This window comes from Haemaphysalis longicornis, unplaced genomic scaffold, assembly GCF_048455015.1.
Source record: "Haemaphysalis longicornis isolate Haplotype H1 unplaced genomic scaffold, Haemaphysalis longicornis Haplotype H1 scaffold_25, whole genome shotgun sequence".
Lineage (NCBI taxonomy): Eukaryota > Metazoa > Arthropoda > Arachnida > Ixodida > Ixodidae > Haemaphysalis > Haemaphysalis longicornis.
This window is the reverse complement of record NW_027526314.1, coordinates 6,217,070-6,228,480: the sequence shown is the minus strand read 5'-3', so window position 1 is coordinate 6,228,480 and position 11,411 is coordinate 6,217,070.

Sequence of the window (11,411 nt, the reverse complement as noted above, 5' to 3'; positions counted from 1 at the left end):
CTGTACGTGGCCACTGTACCCGACAGGGGGTACCTGTCGGGTACAGTGGCCACGTTCAAGGAGCGGTAATCACCGCAGGGTCTCAAGTCACCAGATTTCTTCGGGACCATGTGTAACGACGATGACCAGTTGCTCGAGGACGGGCGAGCAATGCCAATCTCAACCATGTTATGAAATTCCTGCTCCGCCATTTTATGTTTCTCCGGAGCAAGGCGACGTGCCACGGCATGCGTAGGGGGACCGGTTGTAATGATCTGATGAACGACGTCATGCTTCACTGGCTTTGTCCAGTCAGGAGGTGCAGTCAAGGAAGGAAACTCATTCAGCAACTCCAGGTACGGAGAAGATAAATCGCAAAGAAGCGTAAATGCGAACGGGTAGACGGCAGACGATCGGCCTGTGACAGAAAGGCCGGTTGCGGCGTCCAGGATTCTTTTTCGGGCCATGTCAACCAGGAGGCCGAAGTTCGGAAGGAAATCGGTTCCTAGAATGGCGTGACTCACGTTGGCCACGAGGAAAACCCAGCGGAACGGACGGCGTAGGCCGATGTTTACCATAAGGGATTTTTTCCTGTACACGGGGATGCTGGACTTGTTAATAGCTTGGAGATGGCAAAGTGGTGGTTCAGTGCGGTCATACGAATTAGCGGGGAGCACACTCACTTCACCCGCAGTGTCAGCTAGAAAACGCGGACCACTCGTTGCATCTGTGATGTAGAAAAGGCGGCTGTCGCTGGCTGGGGAATCGGTCGCCGGCGCTAACGATCCCTCGTCGCGTTTCCCGACCAGCCACAAGGACGGGTGCAACGTTGCGCCGCTGCACCGAAGTGGCGATGGTACCAGCACAAGGAATCACTGTGACGGGGCTGCTGGCGCCTTGTGTACTCCTGACGGTAAACGTGCGGCGATGACGGACGGGGAGAACGATGAAACCGACGAGTGTTGCACCTTTGCGACAAGCGAGAGCCAGCAGACACGACGAGCTCCTCCGGGGTTTGCATGCGCTCTTGTAGAGAGGTGACGTTGTTGTATACCGGTGAGGGCAAGGTGGTAGAAGCCCCCACGGTGGTATGTTCGGGAGATCGACCGGATGCCACCGTGGTTGGAGACGAATGTAATGTGGCGACTTCCATTATCTTGTCGGCGTGTGCGGCCAACTGTGGCAAGGGAAGGTCAGACGCCGTCGCGAGGATCATTTGCACAGACGAGGGAAGCCATTGTAGGAAAAGTTCCTTCAGCAAGCGGGAGTCCGTGGCGGAAGGTGTGTCGCCGAGCAGGATTTGCAGTTCGCGAAGGAGCTGCGAAGGTCGACGATCACCCAACTCCTCCGCAGAAAGCAGCCGCTGGAAACGCTGCCGTTCCGAAGGCCTCGTGCGGCTCAAGATGGCAGCCTTTAATGTGTCGTAAGGGTTCGTGGTAGGTGGGTTTGCGAGGATGTCGCGTACTTCGACCGCGATCTCAATAGGTAGTGACTGTTGGAGATGGTTGAAGCGGGTCTCTTGCGACGTGATGTGGCTAACTCGGAAACTTGCCTCGGCTTGAAGGAACCACACGTCGGGGTGCTGAGCGCTGAAGGTGGGCAAACGGCAAGCGATGGTGGAAATGCCATGTGAAGAGGCAGCGCAGGACGCAGAATTGCCTCCGGTATAGCGAGGAGGGTCCATTCTGGCTCCTTGACTCTGCTGCAGCGTCCGGGTCACCAAGGTCGCGAACGCGACAGAGAGACGAGCCGAGAAACGTCTGAACGCTAAGCCGTGCACCCAGAAACTGGGGCCCCGTTTTATTGGACTCTCGTGGCGTTCGTGGCCCGCCCTCATTGGTTGTGACTCAGCCCCAGCGCCATCGCCGCTGGAGCGCCGCCACAACGTCATCACAGCTGGCGTGGAGAGGAGGAGAGGTGCGGACGGACGCCAGAAGGACAACGGACATAGTTCCGAGCACATCTAAAAAAATAAAGCAGTTCCACTCAGCGTAAAAGCTGTCGAAGCTGCGGAGCAGCTTTCTTAACATTAACCAAGACATTCGCCTTTCTTCGCTCTTTAGCCTTGACTACTTCCTGAAGAAGCTGGTGTTTTTCTCCTCTTTGCCAGTGCTTGGCTTCTGCTTGACATTGTCACAAAGACGAAATCCCCCCCCCCCCCCCGCCCCGTCGATGCTTTCGCGAACGAAAGTTTGCTGTCGCGTGAACCATGCCTCCTGACACCTGTTCGGCGTACATGGTGGTGACTGCTGCCTCAGAAGCCGGGGATTTTCCACTCATCCTTAAGGCTTCGCTTCTGCTTCACGTTGTCGCACAGACAAATCGGCCCTCAGGCGTCACTGTTATTCGCGAGAAAGCGGCCACATTCGCTCGATCTAAGCCGACTGTTGTACGTCTGTACCGGGAAAGACTGGCCGTTCGCAGATAGCATGTTTAGGCCTATCCTACGAATGCCGCCGGTACAACATTGCATAATACAGGCGGGGTTGCTCCTACTCCCCCGCCAAAAGGGGATGCGGCGCCCTCTCTTGGCTAGTTTCAGTATCAGCCTGGAGTTGATGCCGAAAGTAGTCAAGAGAGGGCGTCGGAGCCAATACAAAGCCCTCTGAAGAGACGCTGGTTTGAGTTTTCGTTATTTGGGGGTAATTAATCCGTTAATACATGAAGTTCTCTTTATTCTATACTATTGCGAACTTATTTGCGGCCTAGCTAGGCAGCGTCCGCGGCAACGGCGCCGCGCAAACATCCCCCCGAACATTTTGCATATGAGGTTTGTGCGCCTCTGTGGCAAAATGGGATACACATTAGCTTCGTAAGGTGAGGAACCCAGGGTCGATCCCGACCAGGAAAGCGTTTTTCTTAACGAAGCCTCTGTTTGGGTGTATGACGCTGTGACCCGGAGGAGCTACGCAGACAAGACGGGCCCGTAAAGTGCTCCGCAATTAAAACACCATGACATGCTGCTGTTCGCTGTCGTATGCCCTTGGAACTGCCATGTCAGCCTCGCGGCCTTTTTCTCGACTTTGTGAATTGTCGCAGAATTCTTCTCCTTCACTAATAACGGTGCATGAGATGCTCTCAGTTGCCACGACACTCCGAGCCTAACGAATTGCGTATATTCGTATTCGCAAACTTGGTGTTCGACCTACCTGTTTTCTGCTTTCATTTGCATTAAATTTATGGTTTCATGGAACAAAGAATCGAAAAGTACCGACTATGGTCATGTGTTCATTTTCATTTTTAAAAAACGCTACCGCAACGCCTGTGTTCATACTACCTTCGTGGTTAGCTGCAAAGACCAGACGCAGTTTAAAGCTTGGCGCGAAATATTAGCACACACGTGAGCACCTTTTGTCTACGTGAACCTGGCGTGCTTGTACTTCTGAGGGAGCGGTTACTGGTCTTCATAGCCCTCATTTGTCCAGAAAAAAATTAACGAGCCTTCAGTGCCCCTTATACGCGTGTCATTTTCAGCGGTGTTGGTTTCACAAGAGCTGATATTTATTATTTTTACCAGTGCAAATGAATCATGTTTGAAACTGCTTAAAAACTAGTCAAGGAGAGCGTGCTTCTTGGCTATTTGTACATTATTTCTTGTAAAAACACTGCGCTAAATTTAAATTCTGCATCGTGTGTTCCGCCGTCCTCTGTATTCGTTAATTTCAATTTAGCGCAGTGTTTTTACAAGAAAAATGAAAAACAAGATCGATCATTAAGCAAACGGTTTTATGCTTTGTTTTTCAAGTAACAATAGACTATAAGTTACTGGTTGATTGTAAGACTTTAACTAACTGTTAGTAGATACCTTTCTGCAACAAAGGAGACAACGCTTTGGACCCGTCCGGACAACGAGGGAACGGAAAACACGTGCGATCGGAATTGAAGGAGGAATGGGATGGCAAACTGATGATATACTATCTTCGCAGAATTTGGGTTTGGGCGATTTTGTAGCGGTAATCCATGATTTTGTGTAGCGCAAAAAACAGGACAAAAACAGATGGAGGCGACGAGCACAAGCACAAAAAACAGGGAGGTGACGGGCACAATCGTTGTGCCTGCCGCCTGCATGTCTTTTTGTCCTGTTTTTTTTTGCGCTACACAAAGTCATGATTTACTGTCCATCGCGGTGACCTAATTTTAAGTTGAAAAGAGAGCCGGCCAGTAACAAAGTTCTGCCTTTTGTTGTCAGAACTGCCTCACAAAACCATAGGGCATTTTTTACGTCATAAACGGCATGTACGTGGAAACAGAGTCGGTAAGGTGACGGCGATGTTCAAGAAATTGAAAATACAAGCTTAGTGTGAAAGCTAGCATTAAAACGTAGTTATAAATGGTGGTTGTAAAGCCTTTGGCAAGGTAAAATTAACTGTACAAAACTGACGCTGAGTGTTCAGTACTTCAGCAATCAACGTTCACCACCCGCCGCAGTGGCTCAGTGGCTAAGGCGTTGCGCTGCTGAGCACGAGGTCACGGGTTCGATTCTAGGCCGCGGTGTCCGCTTTTTTATGGAGGTTGAAAGCAAAAACACCTGTGTGTAGTAGATTTTGGCGCACGTTAAAGATCCCCAGGTGGCCAAAATTAATTCGGAGCCCATACGGCGCACCTCATCGCCCGCGTTGCGTCGGCGCGTTATACCCTACAATCAAATCAATCTCCGTTCCCCCTCATTTTTTGCGAACGTTGCTAGGCTGCGGAGTTACGTCAAGGCTAATCTGGACTACAGAAGTCTGTCTATTGTATTCCCTCAGATGTCGTGTTTATTTTTAGAATTTGTAGCTGCCCCTGTCATACTTACTGTGGGTAGTACTTGATACGTTCGTGGTAATCTTGCTAATCTAAGCATAAAAATACACGGCGCTTTGCTGCAGCTTTACAGGCATAACAAAGGAATCTTATAGTTATAACAACATCCCCGCACGGGGCACCTTGAGTATTCATGGTGACGGTACTGGCGATACCGCGGACCCCGAGCCCCCAAACATAAGCTGGATCCAACCGTGGCGATGTGTTTATAGGTGGAGGGTTAGAAACCACGAACGGTGGCCGTCGGAGCCCAGGTCAAGCTCCGGCGGATGGGCTCTCTGTCTGTTCACCAGGCAGGGAGCTCCGGGACCTCTCAAGCTATTAGGGTAAGGTTTGAGACGAAAGTACCCCCGTCCCCTACTTTTTTCCAATGCCACATGGATAAATCAAAACCCCCCCGCAAACCCGATCGGTCCCTGAAAAGGGGCCGCACCGATGTTACGTACCCACCCCTTCCAACTCTCACTCTCCCGAAACCTGATAACTATCCCCGATTCTTGATTATCGAATCCCTTGAAAAAGACAAGCCAGTTGCCTCAATGTCCGTTTTTCTGACTACAAAATTCATAGAAGGAATAATAGGTAAACACTACAAAGCCAAAAAGCAAAGAACTGGAGAGTTGCTGGTAGAAGTCACCACCCAGCAACAGGCCACAAGCCTCCTGAGCCAGACCCGTATTGCCGATCTTGGCATCAAGGTCACGCCCCACCGCAGCCTCAACAGCTCACAGGGCGTGATCTCAGAGTCAGATCTGGCAAACGAGACGGAAGCCGATCTTCTAGAAGGCCTGAGAAATCAGGGTGTGACGGCAGTCAGGCGGATAAACATAAGACGAGACAATAAGGAAATACCTACCAGGCACATAATTCTCACTTTCGACCGTGCAACTCTTCCAGACCATATCAATGCAGGATTCATCCGGTGCTCTGTCCGAGCGTACATCCCGAATCCGCGGCGCTGTTACAAGTGCCAGCGGTTCGGGCATGGTACCAACTCGTGTCGGGGCCAACTAACCTGCGCCAAGTGCGCGCAACAAGGTCATCACTCTGATAATTGTCCCTCTAACCAATTGCTTTGTGTGAATTGCAAAGGACCTCACGGCGCGTATTCGCGAGCCTGCGAGACATTCAAAATTGAAAAGAAAATCATCAACGTCAAAGTCACGGAAAACATCACCTTCCCGGAGCGCGAAAGAGGTTCGCCTCTTTCCCCCTGGGGAGGTACGCCGACGCAGCTCGCCGGGGGGCGGAGCGGCGTCTAGTTTCGGCGGGGACCCAGTACCGCGAGTCGGACTTGGTCCCGCCGCCGCCCCCCCCAGGGTTGCCCCAGGCAGCCCAACCAGCCTCTGCACCGCTAGCTCACCCAGCAGCGGCTGTGGAGGCAACAACGTCTGTTGGGGATGCCGCTGCATCCACTGCTTCCTCTCCACCGGCCCAAAGCACATGCAAGGGCACGGAGATGGAGACGGAGGCAGTCGCAGCGACCCCCTCCCCCGCCTCACTGCCTGTGCCACCTGTGGTGCTCCCCACGCCTTCGGCACTGGCAGCGCAGGCAAAGAACACCCGAAAGGGTACCACGCCAAGGGGGCCCAGTCCGCTGGGCACCCCCTTGCCTTCAGATGACGACATGGACGTCGAGCCCTTCCGGCTTCCATCGCAGCGGAAGGAACGGGCTGCGACGTCCAGGTCAGTAGAGAAGGCCAGAAAACCCCTTCCAAGAGTGCAAGCCCCGAAAGACCCTACATAAATAATCACACTCCAGTAGCTCTGAACACATAATAATAGGAAGAGAAAATATTGTTCAATGGAATTGCAGAGGCCTTCTGAATAATCTTGACGACGTTTATGAGATTCTGCATGCCAATCAGCCAAGTATAATGTGTGTCCAGGAAACACACCTGAATTCCAAACACACAAATTTCTTGAATAGTTACATGGTATACAGGAAAGACAGGGATGGCTGCACACACTCTTCTGGCGGTGTTGCCATAATCACCCGCAAATCCTTAGCATGCCACCCTGTCACCTTGAACACCGTCCTTGAGGCTGTAGCAATACGCTTAATAATATTTAATAGGTTGATAACGGTATGCTCCATATACATTCCTCCTGATGTCTCACTTTCGAGCTCTGACTTCGAGGCGCTGGTTGACCAGCTGCCCGAACCATACATCCTGACAGGCGACCTTAATGCTCACAACACTCTTTGGGGCTCTTCTCGCACGGATGCCCGAGGTCGCCTTATAGAGAAATTCCTTACATCTTCAGGAGCATGCCTTTTCAACAATAAACAGCCTACATACCATAACATAGGACACAACACATACTCATGTCTTGACTTGTCGATTGGCTCCGCAGTTCTCTTTCCTCTTCTCGAGTGGGGTGTGGGCACTGACCCATACGGTAGTGACCACTTCCCCACCTCACTCACATACATAGGTAAAGGCCCATGCAGTCCATCTTCCCATAATAGGTTCAATGAAGCACGAGCTAACTGGAATACATTTACAGAGACATCCAAACTACACCACACATCCATAGGACACCTACACGTCGAAGAAGCTACTCAACTCCTCACGGTGCACATCCTCGACGCCGCCGAAAAGTCCATTCCCCACGCCTCTGGTGCCCCGCGCAACCAGCGGAGGCCGTGGTGGAATGAGGACTGTAGGCGGGCGCGAGAGGCCCAGAACAAGGCGTGGGGTATCCTGCGCAGGTACCCCACGTCGGGAAACCTTTTATTGTTCAAAAGGGCTAAGGCGATGGGAAAACGTGTGCGCCGTGAGGCAAAACGAGAGAGTTGGCGCTCATTCGTAACATCCATAAACTCTTACACTGACTCTCGCAAAGTCTGGACACGAATACGCAAACTAAAAGGACAACAAACACACAGCCTGCCCCTGGTCAGTACAACAGGGGACAAACTGGAAGACCAGGCTAACACACTCGCACAACACTTCCAACACGTGTCCAGTTCAGCACACTACACTAGCACTTTCATGAAACACAAACAATTGGCTGAAAAGAAGTCTTTACGTGATAATGATAAGTCAACCTTCTCTTATAACTCGGAGTTTTCACTCCATGAGCTGAGGACCGCTCTGAGCACTTGTAAACCCTCAGCTCCAGGCCCAGACAACATCACATATACAATGATACAGCACCTACACTCAGACACTCTTCTAACACTCCTCCACCTATATAACAAGATTTGGCTTTCGGGGCACATTCCTCGCTCTTGGAGGGAGGCCATAGTAGTGGCTATCCTAAAGGAAGGGAAGGACCCTTCCTCTCCATCCAGTTATCGGCCCATTGCTTTGACAAGCTGCCTGTGCAAGCTCCTCGAGAAGATGATAAACCGTAGGCTCGTGTACTTTCTTGAGTACAATGGTCTTCTCGAGGGCTGCCAGGCAGGCTTCCGGGCGGGGCGATGCACAAATGATCAACTGGTTTCTCTAGAGGCCTACATAAAGGATGCATTCATTCATAAGCAATACTGTATGACAGTATTTTTTGACATTGAAAAGGCATATGATACAGCATGGCGCTACGGCATTCTTAGAGACCTAAAAGCTTTTGGTATCTCGGGTAACATGCTGAACACTCTTTGTAGTTACATGTCTTCACGAACATTTCGTGTCAGGGTCGGTTCGGCACTTTCAAATGTTCACGTGCAGGGGAATGGCGGGCCTCAAGGTGGCGTATTGAGCTGCACCTTGTTTATAGCTAAGATGAACTCTCTCCGAAAGGCACTGCCGCCAACCATATCCTGCTTGATGTATGTAGATGACGTTCAAATATCTTTCAAATCGTCTAACATATCCATTTGTGAACGTCAGGTCCAGCTTGGGGTAAATAAACTTTCTCGCTGGGCAGATGAAAATGGATTTAAACTTAATCCTTCTAAAAGTACCTGCGTTGTATTCTCAAAAAGGCGGGGCATCCTGCCCGATCCCGACGTAAAACTCTTTGGTGACTCGATTCCAGTAAAAAGAGAACACAAGTTTTTGGGTGTTGTGTTTGACGAGAAACTCTCATTCATACCCCACAAAAAACGACTTAAACAAAAATGCCTAAAAACAATGAATATTCTAAAAGTCCTGTCTCACCAATCGTACGGTGCAGACAAACAACTCCTGCTTCGACTTTATGCCGCGTTGGTAGGGTCACGGTTGGACTACGGAAGCGTTGTGTATGGGTCAGCCGCAAAAACAGCACTTAAAATGCTCGACCCAGTGCTTCACTTAGGGCTTCGCCTGTCTTGTGGGGCGTTCCGTACCAGTCCTGTCCACAGTCTTTATGCAGAGTGCGACAAATGGTGCTTAGCGTACCAGCGAACTTATGTTGACCTCCTATATGCCTCCAAAATCTCATCAATGAATAACCATCCCTTTAAACCGGTTTTTAATGATACGTCCACAACTAAACTCTTTTTAAACCGCCCATCTATTGCTGTTCCTTTCTCGCAGAGAGTGAGGGACGAGATGACTATTCATGACGTCTCCCTCTTAGACACATTCAAATCATCTCACACTGATCTTGTAGCACCATGGCATCTTCGTCCTGTGGCATGTGACTTGTCTTTCGTACAATACAACAAGAACAGGACACCAAGAAGTGGGATTTTGCAGCATTTCATGCATCTACAGAATAAATACAGGGCTGCAGAGTTTTTCAGCGATGCATCTAAAACGTCCACTGCGGTGTCTTGTGCTGCGCATGGGCCTAATTTTGAAGCATGTAAAACAATGAATGTTAATACAAGTATTTTTACAGCAGAGGCATATGGCATATTTCTAGTTGTAAGTCACATAGTTGAACATCATATTCCTACATCCGTCATTTATACAGATTCGTTGAGCGTCGTCCGTGCATTATCATCGGGAAAGTCATCAAAAAACCATGTCATTAATCTTATCTTCAAAACGATTATGGTAGCTTATTCTTCAAACCTTGGGTTGACTGTGTGTTGGGTGCCAGGCCACTCTGGCATTGGCGGTAATGAAGTGGCGGATGAAATGGCCGCCAATGCTGCACTCCGAAACACAGTCGACATGGCAACACTACCTTACACAGACCTCAAGCCACACATTAGACAACAACTCCGTAAAACTTGGCAAGCAGACTGGAGCGAACAGACAGACAACAAACTACACGTAATAAAACCACACTTGGGACAATACACTACTGACTCACACAACAGGCACATTGAAGTTACCTTAGCTAGGTTACGGATAGGCCATACGCATGTAACGCACTCGCACCTGCTCACGGGATCTCCAAGACCCCTGTGTAGCAGGTGTGGGGAGGGCCTATCCGTAGTCCACATACTCATACAATGCAAGGCACTTGACACAACACGACACAAACACTTCAGAGAACTCTACAGACAACATATTCCCCTACACCCATCTCTGTTTCTAGGTGACGATGCCATGGTTTCTGTGAAACGCGTTTTTAAATATTTGTCAGATGTTAAGTTTTTAAAGCTCATTTCCTATCATGCGTAATCATATATGGCCCTATACACCAGCCATCACCATTATCTTTATTGATCTTACTATGTCCAGTTTACACATTTTATACATAGCTTTTGTGGTAATCACTTGTTTTCATTAAATAACTTCTCTGGCGCTCTTTGCCCTCGTCGGCCTTGCGCCATTAAACACCAACCATCATCTAGTTATAACAACATGGCGAAATCTCTAAAAAGTGCCTTTTGTAACTTGAAACTATAAAGCGGCATTAGTGTGGAGGGGTAAGCGCAGGAATATCCTTCCTTGGAAAGGTTATTTGAGGAGAATAAGTCACCAGGGCGTCTTCATGTGTGGATGGTGATGGCGATTATAATGCGGATACCCTGCAACTACCAGGTACAGCTTGAGGAACAACATTGGGCCTGCAGCAAGGGGCATTTCATAACCTGGCTATGACAAAACCTAATGTCTAATATGACCTGAAGGACTCTGTAAAGTAAATGTTTTACAAGAATGAGTTCACTTAATTAGAAAGCAAAATAGACCCAATCGGGACGTACACGCTCCACATGCCTAACTAGGAACTCTGACATCGAGGGTTGGACGGAAGCCCGTCTGGTCAGGAAAACACAGGACAATAAAAACTGGCACGGACCAAGAATATTTAAAATACGAAAGAGACGTTTCGGCTCCCGTACGGGTGCCTTGTTGACAATGAAAAGTGCGCCGAAAGTGATCCGGTTACGTTTACTTCAAGATGTGACATAGGCAACGTCGTACACGTGTGGGAACTTGCCGTCATTGCGATTAAGTGTGTCCTCCGTGGTCTGGATTGTCAGGGACTCAAGATAAAGCCGTGAGGTGCAATTCTTCTCTTTTCCGATTATTTTAAATGCAGAGCATTTCAGTAACTCACGATGTCAGCCGCGTTGGCGTCCGTAGTCCGCGTCCGCATCGCTCCCCCTACACTATATAAAAAAATAATACTTGCCGGCGCCAGGTTTCGATCCTACGACTCTGCGGGCGGAACGCAAGGTGCACGGTACTCTACCAACTGAGCCACAAAGCCGACACAGAGCGGAAGGTTACGAACGTGCCTTATATCCTTGACTCATTCAACCGTCGGCCAGAGGTGCGCCCTCTTCCCCGCGT